Genomic DNA, 12109 nt, shown 5'->3' on the forward strand with positions numbered 1-12109 from the left:
ACCGTGTGGATAGTGGCTGTGAAGATGCTACAGGAACATGACTGAAGCAAAAGCACAGAGGACAGTTTGTCTCCAATGCTGCTGCACTGAGTTGATAGTCTTCTGAATATCTGATAGTTGCATTAGTGAACGGTGGGGAAAATATGTATTTGATCCCCTTACTAATTTTGGACGTTTGCCCACTTACAAGGAAATTAAGGGTATGTAATTTGTATGGTTTGTTTATTTTAACATATAGAGACAGAATATCAACCAAAAAAATCCAAAACAACAACAACAACAACACATCATATAAGGGATCATTCAGTGAGTGAAATAACTATTTGATTCCCAAGCAAATCATGACGTAGTACTTGGTGCAGAAACCCTTGTTGGAAAGCACAGAGGTAAGATGTTTTATACTCAGTCACCAGGTTTGCACACATCTCTGGTGGGATTTTGATCCACTCCTCTTTAAAAATTCTCTCTAAATCCTTAAGGTTTCTTGGCTGTCGTTTGGCAACTCCGCTCCCTCCACAGACTTTCAATAGAATCGAGGTCTGGAGACTGGCTAGGCCACTCCATGGCCTTAATGTGCTTCTTCTTGAGACACTCCTCTGATGCCTTGGCAGTATGTTTCGGGTCATTCTCATGCTGGAAGACTCATCCATGACCCATCTTCAGTGTTCTGGCTGAGGAAAGGAGGTTCTTGTCCAAGACTTTACAGTACATTGCCCTGTTCATTTGCCCCTCAATGCAGTGAAGTCGTCCTCTACCTTTAGCAGAAAAACAGCCCCAAAGCATTATGTTTCCACCTCTGTGCTTGACTGTAGTGATGGTGTTCTTGGGGTCATAGTCAGCATTTCTCCCCCTCCAAACATGGCGAGTTGAGTTAATGCCAAAGAGCTCAATTTTGGTCTCATCCGACCACGGTACTTTCTCCCGAGCCTTCTCTAAATCATTAAGATGTTCTTTGGCAAACTTTAAACAGGCCTGTAGATGTGCTTTGTTGAGCAGGGGGACCTTGCAGGCGCTGCAGGATTTCAGGATTTCAGGATTTCAATTTGCGTAGTGTTTTACCAATGTTTTGCTCGGTGACTGTGGTCCCATCTGACTTACGATCATTAACAAGCTCCTCCCGTGTAGGCTGATCCTTCACTTTTCTCATGATCATCTTTACCCCATGAGGCAAGATCTTGCATGGATCTCCAGACCAAGGTCGAGTGATGGTTATTTTGTATTTCTTCCATTTCCGAATAATCCCACCAACAGTTGTCTCCTTCACACCAAGCTTCTTGCTGATGGTCTTGCAGCCAAGCCTTGTGCAGATCTACAATCTTGTCAATGACATCCTTTGACAGCTCTTTGGTCTTACCCATGGTGGTGGGAGAGATTGGAATGGAAGATTTGTATGGATTGATTTCATTTCTTTGTAAGTGGGCAAACTTTAAAAAAAAATCAGCAGGGGATCAAATAAATATTTCCTCCAATGTACCTGGATCACAGATTGCAACACAGTGATTAATGGTCTAATGTTATGAATAGCGAATGCAGGGCTACAGATGGCAGATAAAACACTGATATATGCTATACATAAGACAGTTTGAAGGCACAAATATCCTGAAATCAAGTGAACACTTAAACGTGAAAGCACTTATCAATAGTCACTGCTAATTTTTTACTAGATTCATATGTTCATGGGTTTATTAATGTAATTATCATCTATGAGAACATTGCTTTTAATGCATCTTAAAGAAATTAAAGTCGGTGTGTGTGTTTTTTCCCCCTCCACACAATGGTGGTCAATGGTCACCAAAACTGTTTGGTGCAATTTCTTCAAAATGTCTTCTTTTTTGTTGCACAGAGGAAAGTCAATCAAGTTTTTTCAATGACATGAGGGTGCATGAATTCTGACAGGATTTCATTTTCGTGTGAACTACATAGACCAACACTAAAATACAGAGGAAACAACAGAGGAACGTAACCTGTGTCAACAGCTCTTGGGACAGATTGACACTCGATTGCAAAAAGATGAGCAACATAGAAACCGCCTAGCAACCATCCAAATACAGTAGCAAATAAAGAAACTCCACCTTTCATTGTTGTTCAGTCTATTTCCAACAATCAATGCTTCACATACACAAAGACTATTTAGGATCAGTAAGATTATTGTAATGTTTTTGAAAGGAATCGCTTTGGCTTACCAAGGTTGATCATTAAATACAGTAAAAATACTAGTGCTGTGAAAATGACCATTTCTAAGCTTTCTATTTTTGAGATATTTTTGACATGTTAATGTATTTAGTGTCAAATGATGCTTCATAAATAATTTCTAATGTGCAGATTTGATGCTCAATAAACATTTCTTATGATCATCGATGTTGAAAACAGCTGTGCTGCTTAATACATGTTTCTCTGATGAATAGGCAATTCAAAAGAACAGCATTTGTTTCAAATAGAAAATCGATTTAATGCATCTTTTATGAATAAAAGTACATTTAAAAGGAAAAATCTGAACATTTGGTTGTAAACTGAACCCTTTAAGATTTTGAAATCACGTCATGCTTATTATAGGGGTTATAGTCTGATGGCGAAAAAGCCTTCCTGATCACCTTATCACAGTTCCATTCTTTAAAGAAACTAAATTACAACGAAACTGATAAATGATGAGACTCTCTCTGAGGAGAACACTTCGACGTCTGTCTCACCTATACTTTGAAGAGACAATACAATGTGTTTTCCTTTTTTTCTTTTTCTGGCCTTTGAGCCAATTTATTCCTGACCAAAAAAAGAGAAAAAAATTCCAACATGCTTATGACAGCTCATATTTTCCCTGCTTTTCAACGAGACATAAATGTAAATTAATGTGCAGTAACATATTAACACAAGGCTCTGCATGACAAATTTCTCTGCATACATTTTTGCGGCAAACAGACACATTGAAGGTACAGCCGGCCCCCTTCGGCTGCATAATAACAGTATTGTTCTCCAGTGCTCCATGGGCCTTAGCAAACGAAATCAAACCATTACTACTGATATGCCCACACACGCTTTTGCATAATCCTGTGTATCTATCATCCCAAACTCCATTCCTATATCTGCCCTTTCGCTTTTGCCCCCCCAGGCTCTGGAACAGCTGCGTATGTGAGCGCAAACCGAATATAATGGCCTCACTTCCCCATCCCTACCAGACAGGAGACATTTGATCACACCAGAGTGGGTTTCTGGTTAAAGGGAAAGAAGAACTGCAGACCATTTTTTCAGTATCTAATGTGGGAGGGATGAAGACATGTCAGATACGCCACATCAGCAGTCATGCAACTAATATTAGCCATTGGCATCCATTGGTGTTCAAAAAAAGCTAAGAAAGTTTATCATTTTTGGAAATCGGAGAAACGCGTGGGAGAGTCTGTGAGTAAAGTTTTGAAAGCAACTGAGGGTGAGAGCATTCTCCCACGACGAAAACGCCCCCCATTACGAGATCAACATCACTCTTGTTTGGGAAACTAAGGGTTCCTCCCCCACATCTTAGCACAATGGTTAGCAGCGATATACTGTCATTTAACATTTGGCTTTGTGTTCATGTCAGGACATGACTCAGCCGAGTCAGAAATTAAAACATCACATACAGCGGTTCAGCCTGACAGACACACAAACATGCAGCCCCCCCCCCACCTCCGTCGTATACCTTGACCAGATTTCCTCTTCACTTATTTTGGAGTTAGTGAGTAAGAGAGTGCTCTTCACTTCCTCATTTCATTAGCAGGTGTTTAACTCGGCCTCATAAAAGGAGAAATGTTGGGAGCACATTTAAAGTTGCACAGCAGAAGTGATACTCTTTTTGAAGTATATTTGAAATTCAAATTATCAGGAGATCAACTTCTACTTACCAAAGTCAGTCAGTATACATACAGTGCATCTACATCAGAGTAGGTGCGTCTGAACATCTGAAAGTCGCTGTTAGTGAGGAAAGAGGTAACTGGAAATGCGTTTTTTTTTTTTTGGTTGCTAAAGTCAACTTTTTTACTATAAATTATCCGGTATGGGAGAAGTGATTGAAATTGTATGAATTTGGATACAGTTCCTAATTGTATGATGCAGTTTGTATTATGTTACATTTGAATCACATCTGGAACAATGGAAAAACTACCTGTAATCTGATCTGACCACAGAGACACACTGAATAAAATTCAGATTTGACATGGATTTCAATCCACATGAGGTTTTGGTTAGATTTTAATACGTTACGTGACATTTAGATGATCATTTATGGTGACCCATACTCAGAATTCGTGCTCTGCTTTTAACCCATCCAAAGTGCACACACAGCAGTGAACACGCACCCGGAGCAGTGGGCAGCCATTTATGCTGCAGCACAGTTCAGGGTTCGGCGCTTTGCTCACGGGCACCTACGTCATGGTGTTGCCAGCCCGAGACTCGAACCCACAACTCTAGGGTTAGGAGTTAAACTCTCTAACCACTAGTCCATGACTTTCCCAATAAAAATTATTACTCACTAAAGCTGAAACTATTTTTTAAAATGTAATGCTGATTTGCTGCTCAAGAAACATTTTTATTAATAATGTTGATAACAGATTTGCGGTTTAATATTTTTGTGGAAACTGTAATACCTTTTAAAGAATTTTTGACGAATCTCAACCCAACATTTTGTTACAAATCTTTTGTAACATTATTATAATATTGTGACAAGTGGGGCGGGGCCGAGAGACGCGGGAACAGGAGCGAGGCCGGTGGAGTGATTGGAAATGAGCGACACCTGCTCGACCCACCGGTCTCGAGTCCCACGGAGGAGATGGAAGAATATAAAACAGGAGCGACGACAGTGACAGACGAGAGAGGACCAGGCCTGGACTTTATTTTGTATTTGGTTTTTATTTGTGCATGTCAGTCGTCCGTGAGGGGCTGATGCGCTGTTTTGTCTTTATTTTGATTATTAAAACCTTATTTGATTGTCCGCCGGTTCCCTCCTCCTTCTTTCCGAAGGTTATGAAGGTTTATTTTGTTACAAATATATTCTATATTATTATAGAATATATTTACTGTAACTTCTGATTAATTTAATGCATCCTTGCTGTATAAATTTTAACTTCTTTCAAAAGAAAAAAAATACTAAATTGGACTGAGTCCGAAAAAAAGTCTGATTTTTGCGGCCTGCTTGAAGAAAATCAATGACATAGAATTTTGTGCTTATTTTACAGAAGAGTATTTAAATGTTTTCAAGTTCACTGAGCATTTACGAACAGTGAAATTGTATGTTACATCTACAGGTTGTTTAGCTCTGCACCACACTGCCGTCTATCCCTGTGGGACCTTGCTTAAATGATTTTCAGTCATGTTAAAAACTAGCGCAAAACCGAGCTAGCGGAAGCCCTTACCACGTGCTCCTGTGGCTCCATCCGATTTTAGAAGTAACCACAAACCAAAGCGCCTCATCAGCCAATGGGCTGCAACCCTGCTCCTCCATGCTAACAGTTCAGGGGAACTGCACCAAGCTGTTTTGTGTGAAAGTGAAACACACTACAACAGTTCTGATGTGGGGCCTATTACGATCTAAATATTAGGGTATTCTGATTTAACTAAGACTCTGCCGATGAGAAAACTAAATATAGCACTTCAGTAAGATAAAAACCTATATGTGTCATGTCATAATGCATAAACATAACAGAACGCTACTTCCTTAAAGGGACAGTTCACGCAAAAATGAAAATCACTTAAAAAACCCTTGTTGTTCCAAACCTGCATGACTTTCTTTCTGTTGGAACACCAAGGTCTTCAAAATGCCCCAAGAGAAAAGGGACAGGGCACTGTGAAGCTCCAAAAATGGCAAAACAAACGATGCACCATAAAAGTGGTCTATGGAACCCACGGGCAATAATCCAAGTCTTCTGAAGGGCACAAAATAGCTTTTTATGAGAAACAGGCCAACAATTCTTTCTGAAAATCTTCCTCTCTGCTGAAGCTCCTAAATCAAACTCAGATCAAATGCCATGTCAGGTTTGCACACCAAGTTTGACATCATTGGCATGACATACCATATTTGAACTGTATGCAAGCAAGGCTGAGATCTGAGAACCATGGAGGAGGAGGATAAGATGATGTTCAGCAAGATCCTCTGAAGCTTCAGAAGACTGGGAATATACTGCATTCAGTAAGTCGTATGGAGTTCTGTGGAGCTTTCTAGCCGTTATCGAAGTTTCAAAATTTTGGTTTACTATCCCTCTCAGACCTGAAGATCTAACAAAGGTCTAAACAGCATTCTACATTAATTTATTAGTCAAATTTGGGTTTTATTTAAGAAGTAGGCATTGAAACGATAAAAAGTAAAATTATAGGCATTTATAATACTGAACACGAAAAAGAAACATGAAAACACTAAAGAAGAATGTATTACGGTTTCCATTAAAAAAAAAATTAAGCAACACAACTGAACGGCAACTGTTAAGTTTTTTTTCTTTAAATAAATGCAGCCTTGGAGAGGATACAAGACTTCTTTTAAAAAAACATTATAAAATCTTACCAAATCCTAAAGTTTGAACAGCAGTGTTTATTTTTATTTATTTATTTTTTTTACTTTTAATTGTAAATTCCCATTCTGTTATTCTAAAATGTGATTTAAATCACTCCCTTTCCTAAGCTGTTTCATTTATGCACAAATAATGCCAAACAAACACTGACTGTTTTCAGACATGTTTCCTAAATGCTCCTCTATCTGCAATTGGGGAGACAAATTCAAGACAATGCCATTCCAGTGCTTTTATTTATCAAAAACTGACTTAGTTTAATAAACCAATAAATCAAAAGGAATGAGGGAAAAAGATCATCTGAAGTCATCAAAGCATGCTTCCTGAATTCTTGTTGAGAGTGTGTCATTGACAGCCAGCCAAACAGCAGCCTTAAATCACAAACCACATTTCAATTTGAACTTGATGACACATTTTACAGTTTTAACTGAGATTTCTGAAGAATGCTTCTCGCCAAGATCAATGACAGAAATATGCATTTGTTTCAAATGAACCATAAGAAATCCATTGTTTTGGGTTGAAGAGTGAGACTGCACATTCCAGCTGTAATGCATCTGCTTGGAATCGGACACAAGACCCGGCACCCACTAACAATTCAACCTTTGTGAGTGACGATGCCTTGCACATGAACCTGATGACATTCACAATACAGAAACAGGAGCTTTCTACTCTCCCCCAGTGAGGTATGGCGTGTGGTTGACATGGCATGTGTATTTATGGACTATAATAATCTTGTACATTTCTATTTAGATTTCTATGCATATGTCAAAATTATCATATTGTTAAGAATGTTAATTTATGTTTGCACTTGAATAAAAATGTTATGAACATTTTTAATACTTAAACTTGTTTTATGACATCAAAATTTTATATATATATATATATATATATATATATATATATATATATAAAAAAGTCCATACAGGGCACAGTTGTGTTATAGTTTAAACATATTTAGTTTATGAAATGACTTTAAGACATGGTGTGACATTATTTTTTAAGATATGTAAATAGTTCTGCTCAACTATCGCTTTGTTTAACCAGGAAAAACAGATCTATTCAATTTTTCAGATGGTTGTCTCTAAATTTTGCCTTTCCATCTTTTCATAAAACAGCACTTTTTTTCAAAGTCTCATAATGCATATGGCGTGATGTTATTTTACATTTTTGTCAGTGGTACATTAAAAGCTTTGTTATCATAATGCCACAGATAGGTATTGGGGTCAGATTAGACTTCATATTGTAAAACATTGATGTATTTCTGTTTTTAAAAGGCATGATTATGAACAGGCACTTTTAAAGGTCCCCTAAATGTCCTATTGTTTACTTAAGGGACTTTAAAATATATTTGAAGCCTGTCTCTTATGATAAGGTTACTGGCAGATTGTGTTCTTGTGATGAATTAAAAGTTTCTCAAAAAACTGCCATTAATAATATTAATAGTTAAAAAAAATAATAATAATTGCCTGCAGGTTCTTCAGAAAGTTACCATGGAACAGAAAAACAGCAGCACTTGAAATCACTAAATGGAAGTGGAGTGAATAAATATAAGCATTAAAAAATTAAATTAATTAATAAATAAAACTGTCATTGTGTATATGTGTTCAATAATTAATTAGTTTTTTCCATGCACTATATTGAACTTGCTCTAGAATAACTTCACAACATTTTTCCATAGCGATTATTTGAGGCCTAGAGTATTTTTTCTTTTTTAAAGTGAGACACTGCCATGTCAGAAATTAACTATTTAATTACTCTGCAATATTTGCCCCCTAGAATGCATTTTTGAATGGAGGGCATATTACTTTCTATCAATATAAAATAGATACATTGGATCACACTGGAAATACTTCAAAGTATTTGAAGTGAAATCTCAATATGAACAATTATGACTGTTACCTAAAAAAAAAATTAACACCACGTATAAATGTAGCAGTGAATTATGCATGTAAAATGGAAATAAAACATATACTTTAGACGCCCTGATAGAACACATTCAATATTGGTCGTTTCAAGTTTATTAGTGATTCTATATGTTAGCTATACACAGCACTAACCTCTGAGAGTAATTATTTGTGATTTGACATATTTGAGATATATAGCATTTTTTACACCTATATTTTGAATGTTATCACTTTCAGTGATATTTTCTCTGTGAGTCCTATAAATTCAGACCATGTTGTATTTTATTTTTATCATAACTTGTCTGGTTTTGTTTCAAACTTGTCAATCTTTGTCACTGCCTTCACATAAATGCATCATATTTATCTAAAAAATAATAATAATAATAAATAAATAATTTTAAAAAACTATTACAGAGTATACTAATGTTGTGTTTCCTACAATTTACTATTAATTAAAATACTAAGTAGTGGTATCCAATAATATGCTAAGGTTTTTTTCTTGTGCCAAACCCAATTACCACACTTTCAGTTGTGTGAATAATCAACCAGAGTATACCATATCATTATGCATATTCATGTGACATGATGTCTATAATTAAAACATGTTATGAAAAAAAGTCATGAATTATAAATCACTCTGAATTATTAATCACTCACACGTTTAATTTCAGCATTCAAAACTCATTTACAAACGCATTCACTCATAAATATGTCGATTCCATTAATAAGGCATTACTGTTTGCTGATGTGCAACAATGCAAATTCCACACCGAGTTTAGTTGTTAGTCTCTGCTTAATCAACTACAGTAGGAAAGGATGAGAAGTCTGCCGTGGATGTTTTTGCAGAACATCATGCAACTTGCAAGGCCCGAGGCAGGGCGGGCACACCAAGCCTATTGATGGAAAGAACGATTATTATTCCTGTAAATCAAGTTGCCTCCAAAGGAGAAGCTTTCCAAGTTTTAGGAGGACACCCCTAAAGTCCTAGTCACTATAAAAGAAAGCATGCCATGACATGTGGTTCAATTTGTTAAGCAAATAGGAGGTCAGAATATCTGTTGAACATACATAGTGGAACCTTGTCTATCCCATTTAACGGTCACATGACATCTTCATACTATGCACATCTCACAAGCAGGACGGAAGGGGACAGACAAGGGTGTGCCTCATTAGGACAACAGCAGTTGATCTGACTACGTTTAATTGCATAAGCGATTGTGAAATGAAGGGTTCTGTGCTAAACAATGCACAATCATGACCTGATGACAGAAAGCAGCAACGCACCAAATCCCATGAATAGAATCTTAACAAAAGGTGATATCTGGAGCATGCAGAAGACAGACAGATCGGGGTTGACAGTACAATGACATTTCTGCACACTAAATAAATCCCTGAAAAATCCAATGCAATACACATTGTCATTGGATTAATGTGGTAGTGCAAGATCCAAAATGAGTGCACACAGCACGCACACTTGTTTCTATCAGTCATTCTGCTATGGCATCAGATATTCAATTTATAGCCCATGTTGGAGCAGCAAGATTAAACTCATTACATCCTATTAGTTGCTTATTAAAACTGTAAGGGAGGCCCGGGTGACTAACAAATGGAGAGAACGACGGATTTTATGATTAAGATGGCAGTCAACATGTAGTTTTTGTCTTTCTGCCAAAAAGATAATCTAATCACAATAATTAATCTGTTGCATTCTTCATTTATGCGCGCAAGTGCGCATCGGAAAGAACTTACTAACCTACTTCCACACCGATTAAATGTCAAGTAGTGTACATAGGACTGTTCACAAAGTGCAAAACGACACAACTTTAAACTTGTTTTGGGAGAATTATATACATAACAACAACCCTGATACAGTGTAGTTTCCTGGGTATCACGGTCTATCAGACGCCGAGTATCATAGAGAAGTTCGGCTCTGAAGTGTTACTAAACAGTTAGTTACATACATCGTCTTCCTTCTAAAATAGTCAGTAAAGTGGTTTACCTGTTGAAATTCACGTCCCGAGGTCTAATTCGACCGTTCCATTCTAGTTACTTGAAGACACCAGTGTTTTAAACAACTATACTCTGTCGCAACAACTCATAAAACGAGACGGATGATTTCATTTCACCTGCAGCCTCATTGTAAATGTCACTCGAAGCGCTGCTGTGCCGAGTGGGCGGAGCTAATAGAGCTCATCACAATCTTCTGCAAGTTTTATTTGTTCGAAGTGCAACAACAATAGCTAAATAACCTAAACAGTTTATGATATTATATATATATATATATATATATATATATATATATATATATATATATATATATATATATTATCAGAGGCCACTTTTTATAATTATGTTTTTATTGTTAATTTTCTCATCCCATATTTGTTTCTATCCACTGAACAACCATTTTTGTCAGTTGTCTTTTTTTGTTGTTGTTGTTTATTTGTTTTTGTTTGTTTGTTTTTATTTAGTATTCTCAACTCAATATTCATATTTCATCGTCTTCTAGTTATTCATTTGTGGTTTTTTTTTGTAGGGGATGAATAGCCTAGTTTGCTTTTTTAACAATAAAATCCAAAAGGCTGCCAATGTGAGTCTTAATTATTCTAACAATTATCTTAATGATTCATTGACACAGTTCTGAAAGCCTCCTATCGTGGTTCATCTTAAATCACTAATAACACAAAAGCTGCAAAATGATCTGTCTCATCTCGATTTTAAAATGATCAGACATGAAAGATCAGCAAAGAGCTATAAATATTGTTGGAGCACCATGGAAATATTTTTGAGATACAGCTGATTTTGGAACATAGGCTACTGTGTGAAGTCTCTATTTGTGTACTCTTTTGTTGGCTTATGGGGAACTGTCCCTCTCTCCAGTCTCTGACAATTTGTTCCATCATGAACTCTGTGGCACAGAACATGCAAATGCATCCCCCAAAACATTTGTTTATGGCAACAGTTACACAAATGTCACACCGTGCTTCCAGAGTGACGGTTTCATTCTTTTTTTTTTTACATTAGACAGAAATGAGAAGAACAAAAATAAACCTGATTTAACTTAAATTTAATTCGACTCAGTGTTAGATAAGATGGAAAGTTTTACTTCAACTGTTGTGTAAACATGTTGTGGTTCTTAACTTAGAGCCATGACGTACAGAGAATTTTTACCAAAATTGGGCTAATAGGCTAAATAATAGCTTGGAAATGCTAAAATAAACTAACAAATTGCCTTTTGTGTACATTTTGCTAATCACATATAATAAGCATAGTAAATAATTAATATTAGGGTTATATAAAACAAACTTAACAATAAAGACAACACTTTAAATCAAAGATTTTCTTCAGCCCTCGCATTTAGGACGTTTCACAGACAAGTGTCACGTAAGGAATATAAATAAAGTCAGTTAATTGGTGTGCCATCTAGTGGCAAAATACAAAGCGACTTCTAAATTAAAGATTCAGCTACAATATGTAGCCTACGTACATTAAAATAATACTAATTCAGCGTTTCACTGGAAATTGAATGGCTTCTCCAAGTTTCTTAACCCTCAAGCGGTCATTGTTGACTGGATGCTTCGAAGACCGCGCTTGTTTGTTGAGCAGCATTCTTAGCATTCTGCTGTTGCCCATTAGGCTAATCTGCTCATGTCAGGTGAAATGAAATGTGTCATTCTGTTTAGA

The 12109-nt window shown here is 36.6% G+C and overlaps 1 protein-coding gene across 1 annotated transcript in view; it reads right to left on the reverse strand.

Moving 5' to 3' along the window:
* LOC127953265 (caspase recruitment domain-containing protein 11) overlaps positions 1 to 10582 on the reverse strand; it is a 28743-nt gene extending 18161 nt beyond the window's left edge. The window contains exon 1 of the mRNA XM_052552279.1: positions 10425 to 10582. The gene's annotated coding sequence lies outside the window, so the exon portion shown is untranslated. The remainder of the gene's footprint in view (positions 1 to 10424) is intronic.
* Between the last annotated feature and the right edge of the window lie 1527 nt (positions 10583 to 12109).

Source organism: Carassius gibelio, chromosome B3, assembly GCF_023724105.1.
Source record: "Carassius gibelio isolate Cgi1373 ecotype wild population from Czech Republic chromosome B3, carGib1.2-hapl.c, whole genome shotgun sequence".
Lineage (NCBI taxonomy): Eukaryota > Metazoa > Chordata > Actinopteri > Cypriniformes > Cyprinidae > Carassius > Carassius gibelio.